Source organism: Selaginella moellendorffii, unplaced genomic scaffold (assembly GCF_000143415.4).
Source record: "Selaginella moellendorffii unplaced genomic scaffold, v1.0 SELMOscaffold_76, whole genome shotgun sequence".
In the NCBI taxonomy this organism is placed as follows: domain Eukaryota; kingdom Viridiplantae; phylum Streptophyta; class Lycopodiopsida; order Selaginellales; family Selaginellaceae; genus Selaginella; species Selaginella moellendorffii.
This window is the reverse complement of record NW_003314337.1, coordinates 899672-913852: the sequence shown is the minus strand read 5'-3', so window position 1 is coordinate 913852 and position 14181 is coordinate 899672. Positions and strand designations below refer to the sequence as shown.

At 47.2% G+C, this 14181-nt stretch overlaps 1 non-coding gene across 1 annotated transcript; it reads right to left on the bottom strand.

Annotated features, from left to right (window-relative positions):
- Positions 1-5716: 5716 nt before the first annotated feature.
- LOC112341126 lies at positions 5717-5835 on the bottom strand. The gene has a single exon (XR_002990434.1). It is a non-coding gene; the product is annotated as a 5S ribosomal RNA (ribosomal RNA).
- Between the last annotated feature and the right edge of the window lie 8346 nt (positions 5836-14181).

Here is a 14181-nt window from a genome sequence, read left to right as displayed (position 1 = left end):
CTACAAGAGAGTTGAGTCGATTCCACATCAACCCATGCATGAGCGCCTCCTCGAACTTCTCCTGAAGTATAAATCTTGCTCATGGCTGGACAAGAACACAGCCAAGTACCTCATCACTTTGCCCTCACCTCCACGTAAAGCTTGTTTGTTGTATTTTCTTCCAAAAATACACAAGCAGCCAATTCGTGGGAGACCAATTGCTAGCTATGTTGGCTACATTTGGGAGCCACTTGCAAAATGGCTCCACCGCCAACTTTTTGGCATTCTCCTCCAACAGGAAACCTTTCTTATGGACTCCCACACCCTCCTTCATGATCTTCATAAACAACAGCTCCCAAAAGACTGCCTCCTCTTCACTTTTGATGTGGAGTCGCTCTACCCGAGCATTCCCACACGTGAAGGGCTCTATCGCCTCCATAACTTTGTATATAGAAATTTTGGAGATTCGATGCAAGCACGCTTTATCATGGCTGCTGCAGGACTCATCCTTGAACACAATTATGTTGAGTTTGATGGGAGTTATTTCCTTCAAATCCGAGGCACTGCTATGGGGTCAAACTTTGCTGTGGTGTATGCTTGCCTTTTTCTTTGTTCCCTCGAGGACGAATTTAAGGCCACCTCTTCTAAATGGCCAATATATCTTAAGAGATATATTGACGATGGTGTTGGAATTTGGGATGGATCAAAAGAGAGCTTGGAATGCTGGTTGGCTAGCTATGGAAGCCTCTGCAATTCTATAAAGATCACCTCAGTGATCTCATTTGAATCTATGGATATTCTAGACATCCATTTTTTCAAAGGCCCACGTTTTGAGAAATGCAGGTGCCTAGACTCCACCACCTTTCAAAAGCCACTAAATGCATACCAATATCTTCCATGGAACTCAACGCATCCTCGACACCAAAAGATTGCCTTCATTCGTGCTGAACTTCGGCGTTACCTCCTACGAGAGAGTAACCCTGAGAGCTTCTGTGCAATTCGCAAGCTTTTCTATACTCGTCTCCGTGCACGTGGATACCCAAGAGCCTTCCTTATTGAAGCTTTCCGGACAATCCATTATACGGACCGAGATAATGTGCTCTACTCTCCATCACGCAAATCCAGTAGCAATAGTCTACAGGCCCCCCTCATTTTCAAGCTGCCTTATACTCTCCATAGTGCGGCACTTGATGTGGGGAACACCCTAAACCCTAAACAGGTGATTTCTGAAGTTCCATCAGACTCACTCCCCAGAGTGATCACATGCTGGACACGGTCCCCAAACCTTGCTTCCCACTTGGTTTCAGCGAGACTCCCACCATATGAATAAGCTACCTTGGACTTGCCCAAAGCTACCTCTTGCAAACTCGGAGTGGAATATTCCTGGAATATTCTGATGCTTTGAAATATTTTTTGAGGTTAGCTATTAAACATGATGAGGAACAATTAGGACGTGTTGCATGGCTGATATCCATCACCATCACCGTTCACAATATACTGCTATGAATAAGCTACCTCTTGCAAAGTCGGAGTGGAATATTCTTGGAATATTCTGATGCTTTGAAATAACTTTTGAGGTTGGCTATTAAACATGATAAGGAACAATTAGGACGTGCTGCATGGCTGATAACCATCACCATCACCGTTCACAATATACTGCTATGAATAAGCTTCACACCACTAAGCTTGTTTATTTCCTATTTCAGTCTTTGAAATTTTCAACTTTTTTGAAATTTCAATTGATTATTATATCTTGTGCCTTGCACAGTGATGTCATTGAAGTTCACATCTATTCTCTACAAACAAAATTTGAGGGAAATATACTGAGCTAATTAAAATCACCACCACCTCTTCTCTGAAATTTTTCTGAAATTTCAAGGGACTATCACATCTTGTGCCTTGCACAAAGATGTCATTAAAACTCATATTTTATTTTCTACAAACCAAAATTTGTAGAAAATAAACTCATAATAATAGCAATCAATACCACCATCATAATATATAAGATAAGTGGCTAGTGACAACCAAGTCTGTGAGGCTGTTCCTCCAAGCTTGCCTGCTCACACTCCACCACAAGATCTTTGAAATTCTAAAACAGTTGGATATTTTCAAAGCTTCTTGAATATTCTTAAGGCATCTGGGTATAAATAGAGGAAAAGAGGGGCTAGGTTAGACCATTTTCATGGCGACTACACCCGGCTGATGAGTCCCAAAAAGGACGAAACCGGTCTCGGGTTGTCATGCCAATGTATTTCCTTTCCCTTTAGTGAATTTTTCATTATAAATTTTCTCTAGTTTTTCCTCTTATCTCAGATTGCCATAGCCGATCTCTAGCATTCTTGAGTTCCACTGGATCAAGCAATGTGGAGTGCTTTTGGCTAATCACAATTCCAAAATCCTAAACCCTAAACCCTAAACCCTAAACCTAAACCCTAAACCCTAAACCTAAACCCTAAACCCTAAACCTAAACCCTAAACCCTAAACCCTAAACCCTAAACCCTAAACCCTAAATCGGGTTGTCTCTTGTCCTCTCCCTCGCTCACGAATGAATGAAAATTCATTCCTTTGCCTCCTCTACTTGCTCTCAATCATGCCGTTTCGACAACGGCACACGGAGAATGTGGATTGCACAAAGTGGTGCCGCGATCTCGCCGGATTGCAACACCACGGGGTGTCTTTGACCCTCAACGCCTAAACGCGCCTAAACCCTAAACCCTAAACCCTAAACCCTAAAGCCTAGAGCGTCACTTCCCCGGCTGTGAAGCACCAGCTAAGCCCCCATGCGACTGAGCTCACCCACGTTCAAACACGAGGGAATTTTGCCCGCCCGGATCCGGACTCAACGGTTACAGCACAGCAAGGGGTGTGTGCTTGGGAGGGGGTGCGAACACCCCACTGCCCCAAAACACACACAAAAGCGAGAGGCTAGCCCGAGCTGTGGCGCACCACACATGTTGGTCGTCCGAGTCTCCCGGTTCTGCCGGAGCATTGGCCAGGACCCGTCACAAGCACATGTGTTGCACCACAGCAATAGGTGTGCAGCCCTCTACCAAAGGCACACACCACCCCACATCAGGAGGATTAACTGCCAGCCAGCCCACCACCACCGCACGCAAAGATCCGAGTCTCCCGGCTTTCACCAGGACCCGTCCCAATGCGCATTGTGGTGGCGAGCAGGGAGTGTGATGTTGCAGGTAGCAAAAGCAGAGCCACGAGCCAAAGCCAGAAGCCAAAGCCCACTTTGAGCTCGCCCCGCACGCAGTATACCACGTGAAGAGCACTCGCTCGCCCGGATTCGGACCCGGACTCGGACTCCGAGTTCAACTCGGACTCCACCTCGGCTACCCGACCTCCAACACCCACACTATCCCTACTATACTTTTGGAACCCCCCACAGCCCCCCCCCCCTGGGAGACACACGCTTTGGGCTTTCACCCCACAGCATGTATTAGTGTTCGGGCTTAGAATCTGGAAGTGCTGCGACTTCTGCAACATCAACAATGAAAAAGTGGTCATTTTTTCTTACTTTTTTTTTTCGAGTGTCACGAGACGACTCCTAGGAGCGGATGACACGTGGCACACTGTTCATGCCATGTAACATGTGCTGTTTTTAGTGGTTTTTCAAGGTAAGAGTCACGTGACATATTTCGAGCTTGGTGTCATGGTAGTAAATGTAGTGTTGCCAACTCATATTTCGGCTAAAGTTGGATGTTTTCGAGTTGTTTTTTTTCGTAGTAACTTATATCGCCACGTGTTATTCCACGTGCTCTAAAGATGGCACACTGGCTCAATGTATGGAACGCAACACTATGCCATGTGCAAGCGTAGGGTTTAGGGTTTAGGGTAGGGTAGGGTTTGCCACGTGGCATACATTTTGAGCAATTTATATGCCATGAGCTATACCTTTTAGAAGGTGGCATTCAGACGGATGGTTTGGATGAGGTGGCATGCCATGTGGCATACTTTTATGTACTTATAGCATGCCACGTGGCAAACCCTTGGAGAGGTGGTACCTATGGATGCCACATGGCAAACCCTTGGAAAGATGGCATCTTCGAGGTTGCATGCCACGTGACAAACCCTTGGAGAGGTGGTACCTATGGATGCCACGTGGCAAACCCTTGGAAAGGTGCATCTTGGAGGTTGCATGCCACGTGACAAACCCTTGGAGAGGTGGTACCTATGGATGCCACGTGGCAAACCCTTGGAAAGGTGCATCTTGGAGGTTGCATGCCACGTGACAAACCCTTGGAGAGGTGGTACCTATGGATGCCACGTGGCAAACCCTTGGAAAGGTGGCATCTTGGAGGTTGCATGCCATGTGACAAACCCTTGGAGAGGTGGCATCTTTGAGGTTGCATGCCACGTGACATAACATTGGAAGGTACCTCTTCTGCACTTGTATGCCATGTGGCATACCTCAGGCCCCGGACATGTCGGGCCCCAGATATGTCGGGCACCCGATATGTCGGGCCCCGGACATGTCGGGCACCCGATATGTCGGATGTCGGGCCCCGGACATGTCCGGCCCCGGATATGTCGGGCCCCGGACATGTCCGGCCCCGGATATGTCGGGCACCCGATATGTCCGGCCCCAGATATATCGGGCCCCTGACATGTCGGACCCTGGACATCTCGGGCCCCGGACATGTCCGGCCCCGGATATGTTGGGCATTCGATATGTCCGGCCCCGGATATATCGGGCCTCGGACATGTCCGGCCCCGGATATATCGGGCCCCGGACATGTCCGGCCCCGGATATGTCGGGCACCCGATATGTTCGGCCCCAGATATATCGGGCCCCGGACATGTCGGGCCCTGGACATCTCGGGCCCCGGATATGCACCCGATATGTCGGGCCCCGGACATGTCCGGCCCCGGATATGTCGGGCCCCGGACATGTCCGGCCCCGGATATGTCGGGCCCCGGACATGTCCGGCCCCGGATATGTCGGGCACCCGATATGTCCGGCCCTGGATATATCGGGCCCCGGATATGTCCGGCCCCGGATATGTCGGGCACCCGATATGTCCGGCCCCAGATATATCGGGCCCCGGACATGTCGGGCCCTGGACATCTCGGGCCCCTGGACATGTCGGGCCCCGGACATGTCCGGCCCCAGATATATCGGGCCCCGGACATGTCGGGCACCCGGACATATCTGGCCCCGGACATGTCGGGCCCCGGACATGTCGGGCACCCGATATGCCTGGCCCCGGATGTGTCTGGCCCTGGATATATCCGAGTTTTATTTTGACACGTGGCATGGCCTTTGGTTTGATCTCATAGAGTTTTATGGTTTTCAATGTGTGCCACATTGACACATGGCATGCACTTTGGTTTATGCTCAGAGTTTTATGGTTTTCAATGTGTGCCACATTGACACGTGGCATGTGCTTTGGTGAGTTTTATGGTTTTCAATGTGTGTCACATTGACACGTGGCATGCCCTTTGGCTTGTTCTCATAGTTAGAGTTTAGTGTCCTTGTATGCCATGTGAAATACATATGTTTGGACTTGCTTGCCATGCCACGTGGTGACAGTCACAACACATTCTTTGTGACTTATATCCTAGTTAATAACTAACTAATGACACAATTTGGCAAATACACCTTACATTGACAATTGTAAGTAGTATTTAAGGACCATACACTTATATGCTATGGAAAAATACTCAAAGTCTATATATTAAAACAGTGATCTTACAAAAATAAATGACTTGTAAGGAAAAAAAAAAAGAGGGGGTCACTTGGACTTCCCGGGTGGTCACCCAGCCCAGTACTATTCAAGCCCAGGGACGCTTAACTTTGGAGGTCTGATGGGATCCAGTGCCATAGTCATGGTTTGAACCCACTCTGAAATATTTCACACTCCCCCTACTCTTATAGTGTGGGGCAGCTGATCCAAAGCTGCAGCGTACCTCCACAATCCCGTGTTCTTTTTGGGTGCCAAAACGCACGCCCGCGGGACATGTGGTACCTCCCCAACAATTCACGAAGACCGCGTTTTGGGGCGAAATGTGGGGTACCTCTCCAACATTTCGTGAAAAATCGCGTGTTTTGGGCCCCAAAAAAAGCCTGCGGAACACGTGGTACCCTTGCAACTTTTCGCGAAAAATCGCGCGTTTTGGGCCCCAAAACGCGCCCCGCGAAATGTGGGGTACCTCCCCAACATTTCGTGAAAAATCGCGCGTTTTGGGCCCCAAAAAAAGCCCGCGGAACACGTGGTACCTTTCCAACTTTTCGCGAAAAATCGCGCGTTTTGGGCCCCAGACATTCCGGGCCACTTTTTTTTCCCCCTCCCCTCTTTTCCGTGCCACGTGGCAGGCGGGCAGGGCCTTCCCCCCCTCCCTCACGCGCGCGCAGGCTGAGGCTCAGCCTGCGCCTTCTCCGTGCGCTTCGGGCCCGGGAGAGTCCTCCCCCCTTCCTCCCTCCGTCGCACGGCAGGTGGGGGCCCCTCCCCTTTCCCGCCGCGTGACGCTGGCCCTTGCCAAGCAGCCGTGCCGCCCCCGAGGCTTGCCTCCCTTGGAAGCTCGGAGGACCACACTGCTGCCTCCCTCCCCCTCGCCCGACAGGCGTGCAGATGTGGTCCCAAGGCCATGCCCATGGACCACACAGCACGACTCTGCCAAACGCTGGAGTGGGTGCCAGGGAAGCCACGCCGAGGCTCTCTCCGCAGCCGAGAACCCTTGCACAACCCCACCCCCCATCAATACTGGGGAGGCCCCCCCCACGCCACCGGCCAAAGGCCACGAGCACTCACACATGCGACACTGCCCAGGCATTCCACGTCGGGAGTTCCGCGTCTGGATCGCCGATCGGGTAACACCTGGACGGATGCTGCACGTGCTTGCCACCAGAGCAGCTGAGCACCGTTTCCTTCGGCCGGTGGGCACGGGAAGCCCACAAGGTGAGGCACACAAGGGGAGCCATCGAAGCGCCACGACGTGACCCTGGCAAGCGAGCCAACTCTCGTTTGTATGGGAAGCAGAGCTGGGCAGCCGCAGTTCAACCCCAGCTGCCCGAGAGCCTCCACTCCCCACCCATCATCCTATAGGTAAGAAAGTCCCTCCTCTTTCTGGGACAACAGCTTATGGCTGTTTGTCCCAGTCCGAGTTCAAGCTTGAGCCTGAGCAGGAGCCAAGTCCGAACGCGAGCCCGAGCAAAAGCCCGAGTACGTGCTCGAGCCTGACTTCAAGCCCAAGTCCGAGCAGGCAGGAGCCCGCGCATGCACTGGAAGTCCAGCAGGGGGTGTGGAGCTGGGCAACCCGAGGTCTGACCTCGGCTGCCCACACTCGCATCCCCCACTATCCTTCCGGTGCTCGCGGCCTACCACGCCCCAGGGAGACAAGCGCTTTGGGCTTTCACCCCCACGTGTCCATGTCCGAGCCGGAACCCGAGTCCGAGATGGAGCCCGAGTCCGACTCCGACATGGTGCACGCAAGGTCCATGGAGCCCGGCAGCCCGCGCACGCGCTGGAAGTCCAGCAGGGGGTGTGGAGCCGGGCACCCGAGGTCTGACCTCGGCTGCCCAACACTCGCATCCCCCACTATCCTTCCGGTGCTCACGGCCTACCACGCCCCAGGGAGACAAGCGCTTTGGGCTCACAAGGTTCCAAGGATCCACGGTGACAGTATATCCAAATCTCATCCCATGATCACATGCGCTACAGTATGCAACAAGACTAGTTGCCTAATCTCATTGGATAGTGTTCGCTGAGACGTATTCTCTGATATCAAATGTAGTGCACGTGGTTTTTACCCTTTACTCTATGGTGATTTACCATAGAATAACCATGAAGTAGAACAAAGGACAGCGGAGTGGAACCTCAGTTTCAGGGCCTTGGGCCACTGAACAAAGGAACAAAGCCAAACTCCTAAGCATGGAGCCAAGGAACAAAGGTACTGGAGCACAGAGCAACTCCCAAGTGTAAAGCCCAAAGAGCGAAGGGACAAGAGCATAGAGTGACTTGCAATAGTCTTAGGGTATCCAACATCCCAATGCCAAGACTAGCATGCAAAATGGAGCCAAATGGAGTCTGGCATAGCATACTAGTGGCCTAACATGAGGATATAGGTACTCCACCAATTAGTATAATATAGAACCTAGCCGAACGTAGAACAAGGATAGGCATGCAAACATAGATTATACTTTAAGTTGGTCAGCCATACCCGACCTACCTATTATCCCTACTATACATTTGGAACCCCTGCATATCCCCCCCCTCCCCCCCCCCCCTTGAAAAACACATGCTTTGGGCTTTCACCCCAAATCTCCCTTACTATCAAGAGTTAATCTCTAGGACAAGTTCAAAACTTACTAAATATAGAATGTCTCTAAATTGTGAATTTGGACACGGGACGAACACCATTGTGTTCAAGAAAATCTTTACATTCCATAGATATGTCAAATGAGCAAATCTAAATAGTATTTGGGACTGAAATGAAACTAACATAAAGGGTGTGATAGCGAGGGTGTTTAGCAAACACGGTAAGCTATCATCCAGCGAATATTGAAGGATCAAGCTCAATCTCACGAGGGTTCTTAATACTAGCAAGTGCAAGCCAATGACACAAGTTTCTCAAACCAGGTTGAGTATGCTCAACAAAAAACTTATAGGGTTCCTACTTTATGTTTATCCAATTTAAGTGCATGGTTATTGACCAGTTTCTTAACTAGGTCAAGTGGGAACTGATAACAGGTCCAGCAATACCGACCTCCTACTGTCATGGTAGTAAAGAAAGAATATTTAAAAGGACTAGCTGATAAGTAGCTTTTGATACCCAAAGTCATAGTTGTGACACTCCTTGGGGACAACTGAAGCCTCCAAGAAAATGGTCACTTTATTTTTCTTTGTTGTTTCACACTCTTTCTACAGTTACCTCTCTTAGGCATTTGCTCTCTCTTTAGTTGTTGATTTCTACAGTTGTAGGTCATGGGTTCTTTTCATGCTAAAGGGCTGTTTGATCCATGTTGTAGAGCATCTTAGAGCATAAATATTCTATAAATATTCCCTTTAAGAATGAATCAGCCCGTTTTTTTGCTCGGATTCCATTATGCCCAATATATGTGTGAGAGAGGATATTCTATAGGGGTATTTACTTTTCTTCCCCATGAGTTTACGACAGGACGAGGGTAAAGATATATTGAGTTTCTTGGCTATGGAGGAGCTTCTTCTTGTGTTTTCACTGTGTTTGAAAGAGAGATAATGTGTAGAACATGCACCAACATGATTGAAGAGGTTTTGATAAATAGTAAAACTACTAGTCCTTTGTGTCAAACATTTTTTTTTTCCAAAAATTCATGCATGTAAATTTGTTGTAATGCTGAGTAGCCATTAATGTGTTCACTCATGTGACTTTGTTTGATAGGGCTTTTGTTGTGTCTAAACATTTTCTTAAATTTTATCCTCCAAAACTTGTAATATATTATTTATATTTAGATTGTAACTTCAAGATGGAGTCTCAATATTATATCCTCCATCTTGAGCTTAAACGTTTTATAAACTTTGTCTAGGTAAATATGGGGTTGGAAGTTTTTGACCTTTGCTTAGAAAGTGAGCTCATGTCAACAGAAGTAAATGAAAGTCAATATAGTCCAGAAAATATAAAAGTTGATGTTGGCATGATTGGTTTAAGATGAACTAACAATTCTATTCAAAATTTTAGACATATTTTGAATCCAAAAAAAACTAAATATTCTAATTTCAATGAAAAATTAAATACTATGAGTCAAAGAAGAAACTATATAATAATGCTATAAAATTCTAGTAGAAAAATAACTAAATGTAATCTTCTTTAGCATCTATATCTACAAAAGGAGCAGTTTGTATATCATAATGCTCTCTAATTATGTATATATGAGCTTATGCCATTTTGTCTACATAGCAAATCATAACTTATCTTGTCAAAGAGGCCCAAATACATAACACCCTTTCGACACTGAAACAGACCCTAGGATGCATCAGTTAGAGGGAGCAACACTTAAATGTTACAAAAGCATCCAACACTTCATATCACGATTGGGGCTAGTGGAAGATATAGCTGATTCGGTGTTGCACATTTAAGGGTCCAAACAATTCTTCTCCAATACTTCTCCAATCAAAAAGGAACCAACACTTCATATCACAATTGGGGTGTGAGACATAAATCCCTAAGCCCCAAAGTGGAGCCAAAAAAGTTGGTAATGGTCAAAATGGAAGTCCAACCAGTGTAACATGTTTGGATCAAAAGCTTTGATTTGGAAAGTCAAGAGTGAGAGTGAAACCCTGAATAAAGTGTTTAAGGAATGAGCACAAAGCAATTAGTGAATGAGTCTCTAAAAAAGGGATACAAGAAGGATTGACACATGGCAAGTTTTGTGACACATAGAAGTGTTAGGAATGAGTTTGAGAAGGAGTCTAAGATAGTCCCGACATAGAGCCTAAAATGGACTTGAGATGGACCTAAGATGGAGTCTGAGATAGATCCGAGATGGAGTTCAAGGTTGAGTCTGAGATGGACCTGAGATAGAGTTTGAGGTCAAGTCCAAGATGGACACCAAGACTGGGTCTGAGGTTGAGCATGAAGCAATTGGTGAATAAGTCTCTAAAAAAGGGACATAAGAAGGACTGAGACATCGCAAGTTTTGTGACACATGGAAGTGTCAAGAATGAGTTTAAGATGGAGTTCGAGATGGACCCGAGTGTAAGCAACTAAATTTTCCATTCTACTTAGTCACTTAACCACACTTTTGACCACTTAGAGGAGTCTCACAACCTCTATAAGTCCTATTCCAAACTTGGGGTATGCCAGCCTCAAGAATGACATCTCTGCCACTCAACCTCTGCACTTGGTCCAAGTGCTCCTCGTGTCCAATCCCACGACCAACACCCAAAGATACCACTGGCATATCAGCCCGTTACACTAAGGCCATGCCCTTTCACTTTTGCCACACTAATGGTCCAACACCACTTGCATCAGAGTTCTGTCTTTCAAAAATTGAGTCATCCATGCATGAGTGGTCATTATAGATGCACTCATTAGCATCCTTAAGATGCCCACAAACATGGGGAACAACCTTCCCCAATATCTCTCTTTCGGTCCCCACTAAGTCCCTCTCTATCCATGGCTATGTTCGCTAACATTACCATTGGGTCAAGGCTCACAGGCCCGACCACCAAAGTCCCACTACCTTTTGGGACTTCCTCCGTATCCTTAGTCACTACACCAGAGAACTATTCTTCTTCCTTTCCATAGTGCAGGACTTTGGGACAATATTTTGGAACACCATGGCCCTTTGCGAGCCTCATGGGTACTCTCCCCACCTTTCACCTTTGGGTGCTCTAGCCATAAGCTTAGAGCGAAATTCCGTTGAGCCACAACAGGTATCCAAGTAGGTAGTGCCACCCACACTTGGACTGGGAGCATTGACCATTCGATCTTCTAGGGGAACTAAAGTCAGCTTTTGAACACTTCATCAAACTATTTTGCTTGTCTGTTCGTATTCACTCTAGCTTTGGACTCCTTAGTGGGTATATCATCACCCAATATGTGGGCATAGCCTTCCTGGGTCACACTGGCCTTTCCTGGCCAAACTAGCTCTACTAGGTCCAATCCCCACACTCTCCTTACTATACTTTTGGAACCCCCTACAGCCCCCCCCTCCCTCCGGGGGACAATTGCTTTGGGATTTCACCTAATAGCCTGTATTAGTATTCGAACTCGGACTTGGACTCGGTCTTGGTCTCGGTCTCAGTTTCGGACTTGGACTCGGTCTCAGTCTCAATCTCGGTCTCGGTCTTAGTCTCATTCTCAATCTCAGTCTCAGTTCCATCGCGGACTCCATCTCGGGTCCATCTCAAACTCCATCTCGGGTCCATCTCGGACTTCATCTCAATTCCATCTCAGACTCCATCTCAAACTCCATGTCGACTCCATCTTAGGTATATCTCGGACTCCATCTCGGGTCCATATCAAACTCCATCTTGGGTCCATCTCGAACTCACTTATTGCTCGCTTTGTGCTCGTTTCTTGAGCACTTTTTTGGGAGTTCCACTCCTACTTTTGACTTTTTAAGTCAGAGTTTTTAGTCTAAATATGTTACACTCATTTGTCTTTTACCTTAGCCACTACCATGTGGCACCCTTTCGACTCCACTTTGGGGCTTAGGGATTTTGTGTCTCACACCAAGATGGAGTCTGAGATGGACCCAAGATGGAGTCCAAAGTTGAGTTTGAGATGGACCTGAGATGGAGTCCGAGGTCAAGTCCAAGATGGAGACCAAGACTGGGTCCGAGGTCAACTCTGAGGTCAAAGCTGAGATCAAGACCGAGACTAAGACCAAGAATGAGATCAAGACCTAGACCTAGACCCAAACTAGACCTAGACCCAGACTAAGACCAAGTCTGAGTCCAAGTCCAAGTTTGAGTCCAAGTGTGAAAGCCAAAAGTGATAATCTCCCAGACCTTGGGGGTTTTGGTGAGCTCCAAAAGTATAATAGGGGGGAGGACTCTAGAAGAACCAATTTGGCAGGAAAGGCCACAAAAAGGTGCCACATGGTAGTGGTTGAAGTGGAAGTTCAACCTGCATAACATCTTTGAACCAAAAGCTCTATCTTGGAAAGTTGAGAGCAAGAATGGAACTCTGAACAAAGTGCTTGAGGAATGAGTACAAAGCAATTAGTGAATGAGTCCCTAAAAAAGGGACACAAGAAGGATTGGCACATGGCAAGTTTCGTGACACATGGAAGTGCCAGGAACGAGTCTGAGATGGAGTCTGAGATGGACCCAAGATGGAGTCCGAAATGAACCCGAAATGGATTCTGAGATAAACCCGAAATAGAGTCTGAGATGGACCCGAGATAGAGTCCGAGGTTGAGTCCGTGATGGACCCGAGATGGAGTCTGAGGTCAAGTTTGAGATGGAGACTAAGACAGCTTCCTCAATCCATTTTCTCTCATCCTCCCAATACATATGATGGTCAAGCATCAGCCTTACACAATCCTCAAGTTCCATACCACATAGGATAACCCTAGAGTCTCCAACATTCAAGACCACAAGGGCGTGGCTAGTGACAACTGCTACATAGGCTATGGTTCCTGCGACAATGCCATGCTTCTCCGATTCCTTAAGGAAGGCATCCTCCATGTCTGAGACTGCCAAGGACAGAGCAGCCATTAGCAGTTGGGTGTTGTCATTGCTTTTGTTCAAGTGATAGTTGAATCTTTCATAGAACCAGGTCACTGCAAAATCACTTGCCTGTGATCTGCGATGGCCATCAAACACTGCAAACAGTCCAACCTTTCCTGGGATCGCCAACAACCTGTCCTCCTGGTACGCTCTGCACCCCATGTGACTCACTGCTGTCTAGCCCTATAAAGTTATGCGAAGGGTATATTTAGGCATACGGTATATCATAGCATATATGGTTTATTTGGTTTCCATTTGGTTTTATATGGTTATCCCTGTAGTGGCTATAGAAGGGGTGCTTATGTCGAAAATTCTTCTCATGAGAATCAAAGCTTATGCTTCTCACCACAGACTCATGCATGAACATTTAAACTCGATTCCAGGTATTCCAACTTCACTCTGGAAAAAACGACAAACAAACAAACAAGAGAACATACCTTTTGCCTCATTAGTGGGCTTTGGCACTCCAATCTCTTGAAGACATAGTCCACCATTTAGCTGAGCCAAAAACTAAGTTGATGGCCAATTTATAAACTGTATCATTGTCAATGTGGACGTGGCCCCAACATATTGAAATCCCAAGTGTGCTCCGCCCAATAGCATGCAGTGTGGCCCCAGAAAGCAATTCTTCCACCAATGGATCTTGACAGATTCCTGCACTAACGTGAGGACATGCTATGGACGCTCCAGTCCTGATGTGGAAGTCAGAGAACACACGGCAGCTAAATCTTTGTTAAAAACAGGTGTTATGAAGCTGGACTATGCTACTAAAAACTGACATTGGCTGACCTTGAGAATGCAGAGAGAAAGGTGAGTGACAGGCCTTTGTATGTGAAGTCCTGTTGCTTGAGCTGTAAAATGTTTCTAGCCGAAATAAGAGGCCTGAAAAGAAAGATATACACAGGAGAAATCTTTTAATTCACTATAAATGAAATTCAAATGAAATGCTTGTAGAGTTTTGAAAAATCACAATAGATTTACAACCTCTTGTCATTTCTTTGCATATTAAATTAATGTTTTTAATTGTAAATTCAT